Raw genomic sequence first — 9828 nt, 5'->3', positions numbered from 1 at the left:
GCTGATTGCTTTTAAGTTACTAATGTATCAAAACTGAATTTTGTTTTAATTTTCAGACCTCTCAAATTTAATTGCAACTATAAATTATAGTTGGTAAATACTGAAATTTGGATAATTTATTAGACTGAGATTCTCAGGTTGAGAAACTGAGCTATGAACTCTGTGTCTAAATTATGTTAGTGCTATGCCTTTTCTTCTTGAAAGAGCTAAAGAAGCCGAACTTCTCAAATACCAAGTATTTGTAATCATTCTGCATAAACTGAAGTCTGTAAAGAATCTGCCTTAATTATGCATTGAGCAGTCACTGGTAGGTAAGTAGCTTTTAATCAGAGACCCGATTGCCATTTTTTTTGTACCTGATCCCTAATGAATTACCCTCTCACATGTCATTCCTCTATCCAGTCAATACATCAAATTTACCTTCTCCATTTTGAGAATACGACACACTTTATACCAAGTCTCTATATGCCTCATTTTATAAAAAGAAGAATCAGAGACTGTATATATTACATGTGAAGAAAAATTATGACATTTGTGTTTCATTATAATACCCTGGCCAGAAAAGCAAATCTGGGAGCAGAAGTAGCCTAGCTGTGGAAAGAACACAGAGAGTAAATTCAAAGAGGGTCGCAGTAATTACTATGCATAACACAAGAGCCAGTGTCTTGTCAGGGCCATGGATGTAGGTGATAAATTACATTACCAAAGAGTTGAAAAATTGCCTTTTTAAAATACAGTGGTAGCTAAAAAGGGAACTGATCCTAACTAGATTAGATCCAAACACAATGCTCTTCTTCAAATTAATGATTATGGTACAACACAACATTATGCCTACCATGTGGACCTAGAAATTAAAATTTTCCTTATTTTTGCCGTTTAAAATCAACAGCCACAAAATATACTCAATTTTCTCTTCTCTGACTAATATTTGCTTAGGTGACAGCCTCTTCAATATATCAGGGAGCTGAAAGGTTGCATCTAACCTTGTCTCATCTTTCTCTTCCAAAATGTTCAGTTGCAGAACACCCCATTTTGCTCCTCATTGTCTCATACACAAAGCTTCACTCGAGGTGCCACTGTAGCCTGTTGGGTTTGATAGGTTGGTTTTCCTTCTTGCTAGAGAACCACCTGCCCTTCTGTCCTGACTTGTATTTTCCTTTGCAGAACTGTGATTTGCATTTGGGCTGGTTACCAGGGTGACTCAGCAGAACATTTCTGCAGAATGTCCCCGGGATTATAATATAAGCTGATGTAATTTCCCATATATCCTTCTCAATAGAATCACCTGACAATTCCAAGATGGGAAAATGGTGCTCAGTCATCATTATACAGTCCCTTACAGAGATAGACAGGTCCAAACCAGAATCCCAAAGTACCTGGTGGAAAACACTCTGAGCTCAACTCCAGTACTAGAACTGCAGAGTGTGGCCATTCATGGCTCAAATACACCTTCAGCCAGTGAATAATTTTCTGATCAAGGAAATCTGCAATTGATTTCCAGCAGGCTGTTTGTAATCTTTCATGAGTAGTAGTTCAGTACCACTGTCACCCTATTAATAAGAAGTAAAAGATAATATGATTTTTTAAAAATTATTTTTACCACTGAATGATTATGCAAAACACTGCATTTTCTTGGCAGATGCAGAGTATTAGTATTACGGAAAAATGTTACTGGTAAATTATCAAAGATAAAAAAATGTCTCCTGAATTCTGCTAACCCATCAAATTCCATCCAGTGGACATCTAAACAAAAAAAAGATTAACAACTAGCACAGTTACATTTGTTCACATGGCTACAGAGCCTCCTTTTCTCCTCTGCCATCCTCAGACATGGTAAATCTGCCTGATGACATGAAATTTCATTATCACAAACCATTAACCATAATCAAATGGAAATAATCAAAGTACTTACTTTGTGATGTGTGTGTGTGTGGGCAGTGAGGTTTTTTTGACACTGAGCTACACAGCAGGATAGACTACTAAAATATGGTACTTTTTTCTGGTTGTTTGGAGTTTTGTTTCAGTGTTCTGCATACTAATTCAATCTTCCACCTTTGGAACTTCATCAAACCAATTGAATAAGACAGCATATTAAGGGACATTCCCTATTTTAAAATGTTTACGTAGTGCAAAATGTCCTGAAAATAGGAATAGTCATGGCTTCTTTTTTCTTAAACAATTTTCATTAGGAAAGTCAACTATTCCTAAAGAAAATCCCCCAAAGTACTTTAACACACCACTTCACCTGCTTTCTGAAATTGAAGGTTTAGGGCTTTGTGACTCTAATACAGTGAACAAAGTTCACAGAGACAGTTGTGATAAATTATACGGGTTATAGCAGATATAGGAAGCAATGAATCATTCAGTATCTTGTATATTAGTTTCATTGTAGTCCTCTTTGCTATATACTTGTGAGATCGCAGTCCAGTGGATAATGTGGGCAGTCCTAATACTCCAACAAAACCTTCTTCTCAGCAGCCATTACTTCCCCTTCCTGCTGCTTGCTCAATTATGCTGAAAAACTGTATCAAATCAGAGAGCATCAACAATCTAGAAAACATGTGCAGCTTAACCATAGCATGGTTAGATCAGCAAAGCCCAAACTATTTTAGAGCCACACAACAACATGCAAACTAGTTTTAAGGAAAGCAAAATTACTTACTAAACAAAAAGAAGCTTAAATGGTACAGAGAGTAAACAAATCAGACTCCTACATAAACTGAAACAAAAAAACATAGTGCAGAAAATAAACAGGGTCACTCAAATCACTCTGACGTCCCCTCCACACCACGTAGGGTGAAGGAGACCTAAAAGAAGAGCTGTGTTGGTTCTTTTAACTCTGGTCATCCTCGTAAATATCAGGGAGAGACAAAGTTTGTTAGAGAGGGCATATTTGGGACTTATGGAGTAGGTACCCATTAGCACAGAGCAAGAGGAGTGAATCTGGGAAACAAAACATCTCCTTCTGGGTCTCATGGTCCCACGAACTTATGGCCCACTTGTGGCTGGGGGACATCATCTAGTTCAGTTTCATCCCAAAGAAATACAGTTCATGAGTTTATAACTTCTCTGTGATATGAATTAAAGTATGGGGAGTGGAGACTGACTTCAAAAGCCCAATATTCATCTGAACCACTAACACAGTGGTATAAAGTGGAAAATATTCCTTTATAGTTATGGTGGAATCCAATGATAGTAAGTTTTCCTACTTTACAGCTTCCTTCTCCCACTACACTTTTCACTATAAATCTGCCCAGATAAATTCTATCCAAAGATGCAGCTTTCTTGAGTAGACAAGTTGTCACTCACCTGATTTCCTTTTATTGTGGGCAGCTATTCAGATTTGGCTAAATAGGAGGTGCAAAGAAATAAAACACAACTATGTGAAAGAAAAGCAGTCACCCCGATGAAAATTTGAACAATAACAAGAAGGCTACACACTAGCATTATAGATATTTTGGCTATGAACAGATGTATGCAATGAGAGGAAAAAGACAAGTTCTCTGATGCAGATAACCTCAAATAACTAAATATCCTTGAGTTTGTGATGGGGGTAAACTTTGAATGCCTCCAATTTTGTCATGAATATTTCACACATCTCTAAATCTCTAAGACTAACAACACTTACACACATCAGAGGGGTGCTATGAGACTTAATTAATGTTTGCAAATCACTGTGAGACACGGGAATGAAAGGTGCTACAAGACTGCAATATCTCCTTGGTAAAACTTTCAAGAACAAATCCTCAGCTGGTGTTAATTGTCAGTTCCCCTCTAAAGTCACTGAAGCTATCCAATTTATAAGTGCCTGCTCCTCAAATCAAACGGGTTTTCTAAGAGGATAAATACCATTCTTATTAGAAAGATATCTGCAGAATAAAAGACCAGTTTATCAGTATGTAGCCTGTACTGGCTCTGAATTTTAAGATATGCTTTACTTTTGACTGGTGACTTTCTTAGACTACAATAAGGGTCTTTACAGTTTTTTTAACAAGTGCCTGACAATCCCAAAAATGAAATGCTGCACTAACTGAAAAATTCTGCCTTGTTTGCCTACATATCAAGTACAGACACAATGGCCACCATCTACAACAGTGTAAGGCAGATAAAAGAGGCAGACCCTTAGTCAGTGTACTTGCACCCCGCAGTGGGACAGAGACAACCCAAGTAGGTGCCCTTGGCCGTGCCCTTGGTCATGCCCACCAAGCAAATGGAATGTCAAAGTAGAGCTCCTTTCTAATCTATGTGGCTTTGTCTATGAAGAGTTTCTGACGCTCAGAAGAGTACAAAAAATCCACCCCGCAGTTCTTCAGCTCTTATGACTCATGCTTGCAGGTGCAAACGGTTACCAGGGTGACACACATTCACAGGCTCCAGGCTCAGAATCCTGTGTGATTTCTTACCACATCTTGCGACAAGCTGCTGCACCAGAAGCCAGGATTCCTTCTGTGAGAGCTCAAGCAATTAACCCACGAGACATGCACTGAGAGAGCTTGTAATGGGAGTAAACTATCAAAACCATGTTGGTTCCCTGCCTGTCTTTAGTACCATCTGTCAGTATTGGCTATTATGGTTGCTTTCTGAGGCCAGAGTGCTTTTTAAAAGTTGCAATTTTCTGAACAACAGGGAGCACTTCTTGCTAAGTTAATATGAGGATTTTCGTAATGGTCAGCTTTGTAGCATCTCACAAGTACGTCTTGAAAACAGTTTTTAGCATTCAGTTTCTGTCTCTCACCTGCTGTCCCCCCAACACAACACAAACACAAGCTTTCATTCAATTAATTACTTTTAAAGCTAAAAAAGAAAATGTAATCCAAAGAGCTTTTAAGACTAAAATACCAATCCTTGTATTTTAAAAGATCAAAGAATAAATGTAAGAACCCTGGTGAACAAAGCAAACCAGCTTGCCATATTCATTCCTAAAAGTCTTTGAAGACCCTGTGAATCTCTCCTCAGGGACAATATTTGAGATTCACACCTCTGTGATAGCTATCACTACACCTGCAACTCTAAATTTTGCCCAGTTCCCTAGAACTGTAGATTCACAATGCCAATAATATTTCTATTTAGGAAAACATATCTGCAATTTTATTACAGCTATATGCATCTAAGGTGACGGAATCTAGCAACACACATGCACTTCAAAAGACTAAAATGATGAAAAAATAAATAATCTCATTTATACATAACCTTCTTAGAGGATCCACAAGCACTTTGTGAAAATATGATTTAATCCTCATCGTTCCTCTCTGTGGTCACGTTATTCTTATTCTATCAAAGGGAAAAATGTATAAAAAGAATAAGCACACTCCCTAAGGTCACTCAACTAGTCAGCTGCAGCACAGGGAGCCTAATTTATGAGGTCTGAATTCTAGTCAACAGTTCTGCTCCCCGAAATAACTCAAATCTTCAAGTTACACAGCACTATATGTTCCTACACTGCCTCGTACTTTTTTTTTTTTTGTGCCATTTGGGAAAATACCATATATACATTTGGACTCATTACAGCACTGTTCTCAACTTCAAAGTACTTTGAGCATAATTAAGAGGTTTTCATATAATGAAGGTGATTGTAATAAAATGTAATGCAGCTAGGAACCATGGGACAAAAGTCTGATACCATTCTGTGGAGATTCCATGGATTAAGAGACACACATCAAATCATGATCATAAATGCAACTAATTAGGAAGAGAAACCACACTTACATTTGTCTCAAAAGACAATTATGCTAGAGGGATTTTCCTTTTGTGGAAGCCATCTTATCACCAGCTTCTTTTTCTCCTGAGACAAAAATGATATAAAACTTTCATTCATAGATGAAAAGATGTCCAGAATGTAAAATATGTGATCATTGCTCTCAATTATCACCAAAATAAATGCTTCACCCCCCTTTGCCCTCTAGTTTGCTATCAGGAAACATGCTCTAAAACCCTAGGACAAAAAACCAAGATAAGATAGCTGCATTTTAATTTACACTTTGACAAGTCTTAGCACAGATTGCTTGAGTGAATCCTTCTGCTGAACAGGGACATATGCTGGCCAAGAGTCAGAGTGCCAAAATACAGACCTAAGAGGAACAGACTTAAAATCCTTGCTGTGCCTCATTTAAACCTCCAGTTCAGTTTTTTTTTCCTTGCAGTCTCAAGTTCCTCTTTGCAATCCTGATTTCTTACAAGAATTAAAAAGAATAGTACTGTTGTTTTGCAGCACACACTGGGGTGAGAGAAATGGGAAGGCAACAGAGAACTCATTCTGCTGTGCCATACGAACAGCTAGCAAGGTTTACAGACACCCAGTACCAAAAATAATATTCCATTTGGTTACAGAGAGGGCAAACCAATAAACCTCACCTTAATGAACTCCAGGTCAGTGAGCCTGACTGAATTCAACTCTTACCACAAACAGATGGAAGTCAAGATAGTAACACGGACATGGGAGCATCTTTCAGGAAATCTGGATAGATTTCCTAAAAAGCTCTTTTTGAATCTTGCAACAAACCCCAGCCAAATTTTAAGCATCCTGGGGGCAGTCTGCAGCCTGGGATTGGAAACACACAGTACTTGTAAAGTGAGGTAAACTTCTACTAGTTTCTCTGAGTAAGTAAAACCATCATTAGACTGCAAATATTTTCCTTACAGTTCCCATTACATTGAAAGAAATGAAGGGATCAATTTTTTAAGAAGTTACAAGAATGAGGTCAGGGTTTTAGGCAAACAGATGTCAACTTTTTTTATTTTTAAATTTCTTAACATGTTCCAGTTATGCTGGACTCCTGCATGATAACCTTTCAGTCTACAGACAGTAAGCTTTATTTTTTCCTTTAGGTTTCATTGGCTTCTCAGAAATAGTCTGTGGATCTGGATGGAAACTGCACATTAAGCTCAAAAGTGCCACAAGAAAATTTAATAAACTCTTGTCTCCTGAGAAGGTAACAAAGCAGCTCAAAGCAAAAACACAAAGAGAAGGCATAAACCATCAGAAATTTGATCTTAGAATTGAAAAGAGACTCAACTGGGGTACTTTACAGTGTGAGTTAACAGGGCAGAGATTTCATGTTGTACATGTAAAATTATGCAAAACACTAACCAGTAAAGAACTTTATAAGTGAGTACCAATCTCCTAAACAGGATGGTGTTGATGATTCCTGTGCACAGTATCATTAACATACAGCATATAATTTTGTCTCAGGGGGCTTTTTCCACAGTCATGTTAGAACGCTTTTGGATGTTCATCTTTTTTACTCAACACACTATGGGAAAATATCTGGGAGGAAAGAGTAATATAACAGTGATCTTAAAAATGTAGATTTGTGGCATAGGGCATTTTTGAACATGAGGTCTCTGTTCTTATGGACTACACATCCAGTTGTTTGGAGCTGAGGTAATCTCCTACCTTACTTAGTAAAAATCACAATCTTTAAGTCCCAGAGGAACAACAGTCATTCCTGGAACTGCAGATAACAGCATTATAATTGTTTTGGCACTGGTTAATCCAGGTTTATTAAAGGACATTTCTACTGAGACTTCAGAGATGCTTCAGGGCTGGTTGTGTGCAGGTTGGATTCAGACAGTGGACTGCATTCCTGCTCCTGCTAGTGTCATTCCACAGGGTGTGGATAGGTTGTTTACACACACTGTGCCTTGATTTCTCTGCTTAGAAAAACAGAGGTGATGAGAATATGTGCTGACTCAGTAGGAAAGCAAAATCAAATCCCCTGAAGTATGCAAGGACTGGCTATAACTCCTCCCATCATAAACAAAGGGTGATCACAATCATAATGTTTTCTACTCTGTAGCTTGTAATCCTTTCTTTACATTTCACAGTTTTAAATTAAAAAACTTAGAACAAAAAACCTAAAATTACGGCAAAACCCACCACCCTACAGCACTGAAATTAAGTGGCTCTAAGAATAAATCAGTTCAGATAACATCTCTAACATGGCCTTGATTTCACAAATCACTTGGTGCACATACTTATCTTGAAATCCTGAAATTATCATATTAAAACAAATGAGATCCTTAGTTGTTGAAGCACTTTGGTAGATTAAGGGCTATACTGTGATTTACATAGGCCTTTTTATTTTTGTTTTTCAAATATACATTTAGTATCAACATTAGGAAGAAATCCCACAAAATCTAAACCCACAAAACAGAAGAAATCTAGTGAGATCTACCAGATTGTTTGGAGACAAATATCCTACCAGGACTAGCGTTCTGTATTTCTCAATCAAAATACAGAGTCAAGGTTTTCCTATAAGCAAATGTTTTAAGATGCCTTGAAAGGAAACTAATCTTTGCAAATTCTGGTTTTGTTAAAGAATGGATCTTGCTGTTGATATTATGCAAGAATTGCCTCCAACATCTGCTGTTACTGATCGCTTTGGAAAGGCTTGGTTACTGTCCTTGCTGCCAGTGTAGCATGACCTTTTTGTTTGTTCTATATTCAGATTGCTTTTTTACTGTAACTAAAAGCTAAAAGTTGGAACTGAATATTCTAGAAGCTTCAAGAAAAGCACTGTGTTCCTCCACCATTTCTGAAGCTTCATTCCTTTTTCATCCTTTGTGGATGAAAAAAAAATAAACACTGTCTTTTTTACACAGCATGAACTCAGACTACTGGTTGACTTCAGGTGTCTTGTTTTCTAACTTTATATAGGCAGTAGTGTGCCAGGCATTCTTTACAGAAGTTAGAGGAAAAGGGCCTTTTTTACTTTGATTAGATCTCTCAGGTTTGATTTTCCTTGTTGCTGAAGCAGTCACCTGCCTTATTTTTAAAAGTGCAGAGACCAAAGCAGAGGTTTTCCAGTGCACTTTCAACCACTCTGGAACAGCCCTCCTACACCAAGTTCTTCTGTTTATATACTAGAACACTGCTGTTCATGGCAGTATTGATTTCTACAGTCAAGTTCAATTTGATATTCATCCTAAATTTTATCTTCCCTTCCATCAATTCTTCACTTCCATCTCCTAAACAGCACTCTCTGAGTTTATATTTATACATTTGATTACCTGCTCCCAAAGGGACCACTAAGGTATTTAGTCTTTTTCAGTCTCACTCTTCTGATTTGTCTACTGCTCTCTACTTTTTCTAGTCATCTTTGCCTCAGAATTAAATATGCCTCCCATTATTTGTGTCATATTTCAGCAGATTTCCCTGAAAAACTGCATGACTGAAATAAGAACCATCAAGCTGCAGTGAAAATAGAGTTTGTTCCTCACAAACTCTGTCAGATTTGAAGGTTTTGATTCAAGGTTTCCATTTTTGCACTCAACCAGCCAAAGAGAATTTCTCTGTCAGAGAAAGCCAGACATCCAAATTTGGCCAACTTCTCTTATGTCCAAACAGATTTGCACAGTCTCTTCCTTCTTCTCAGGGAAGAGGAAGCCTCTTTTTCCATTTTGAAACCGCAACCCATGAGAGATGATTCCTCATGAATAATACAGGACTATTAAAAAGACTGAATGGCCACTTAGGAGGGTAATATTTTTCCCAGAAGGATCACTTTTCACAGAGGAAAATTGTTTACTCCCTTGCTACTTGAAAGTACTTGTCTCTGTAAAAGTTGCTCCAAGTTTTCAACAACTCAGGATACACTGCAAATGTAAATGGGCTTGTACGGGTCTTTGATTTATCAATCACGTTTACCATGGTTAGACATCGCTTTTTGTCTTTCAACAGCAAAGTTACCAGAAGTTTCAATTAAAATTGATCCATCTCTCTCCTGCTTATATGCTGCTATCTGGTTTTGTGTGGGTTTTTTTCTCCTGCTTGCAGACAGGAAATGAATACAGTCACAGTTAATTGTAAAATCTTGCTCCATTAGACAG

The sequence above is a fragment of the Neopelma chrysocephalum genome, unplaced genomic scaffold (genome assembly GCF_003984885.1).
Source record: "Neopelma chrysocephalum unplaced genomic scaffold, ASM398488v2 Primary Assembly neopelma1_143, whole genome shotgun sequence".
NCBI classification, from domain to species: domain Eukaryota; kingdom Metazoa; phylum Chordata; class Aves; order Passeriformes; family Pipridae; genus Neopelma; species Neopelma chrysocephalum.
This window is presented reverse-complemented; position numbering follows the sequence as displayed.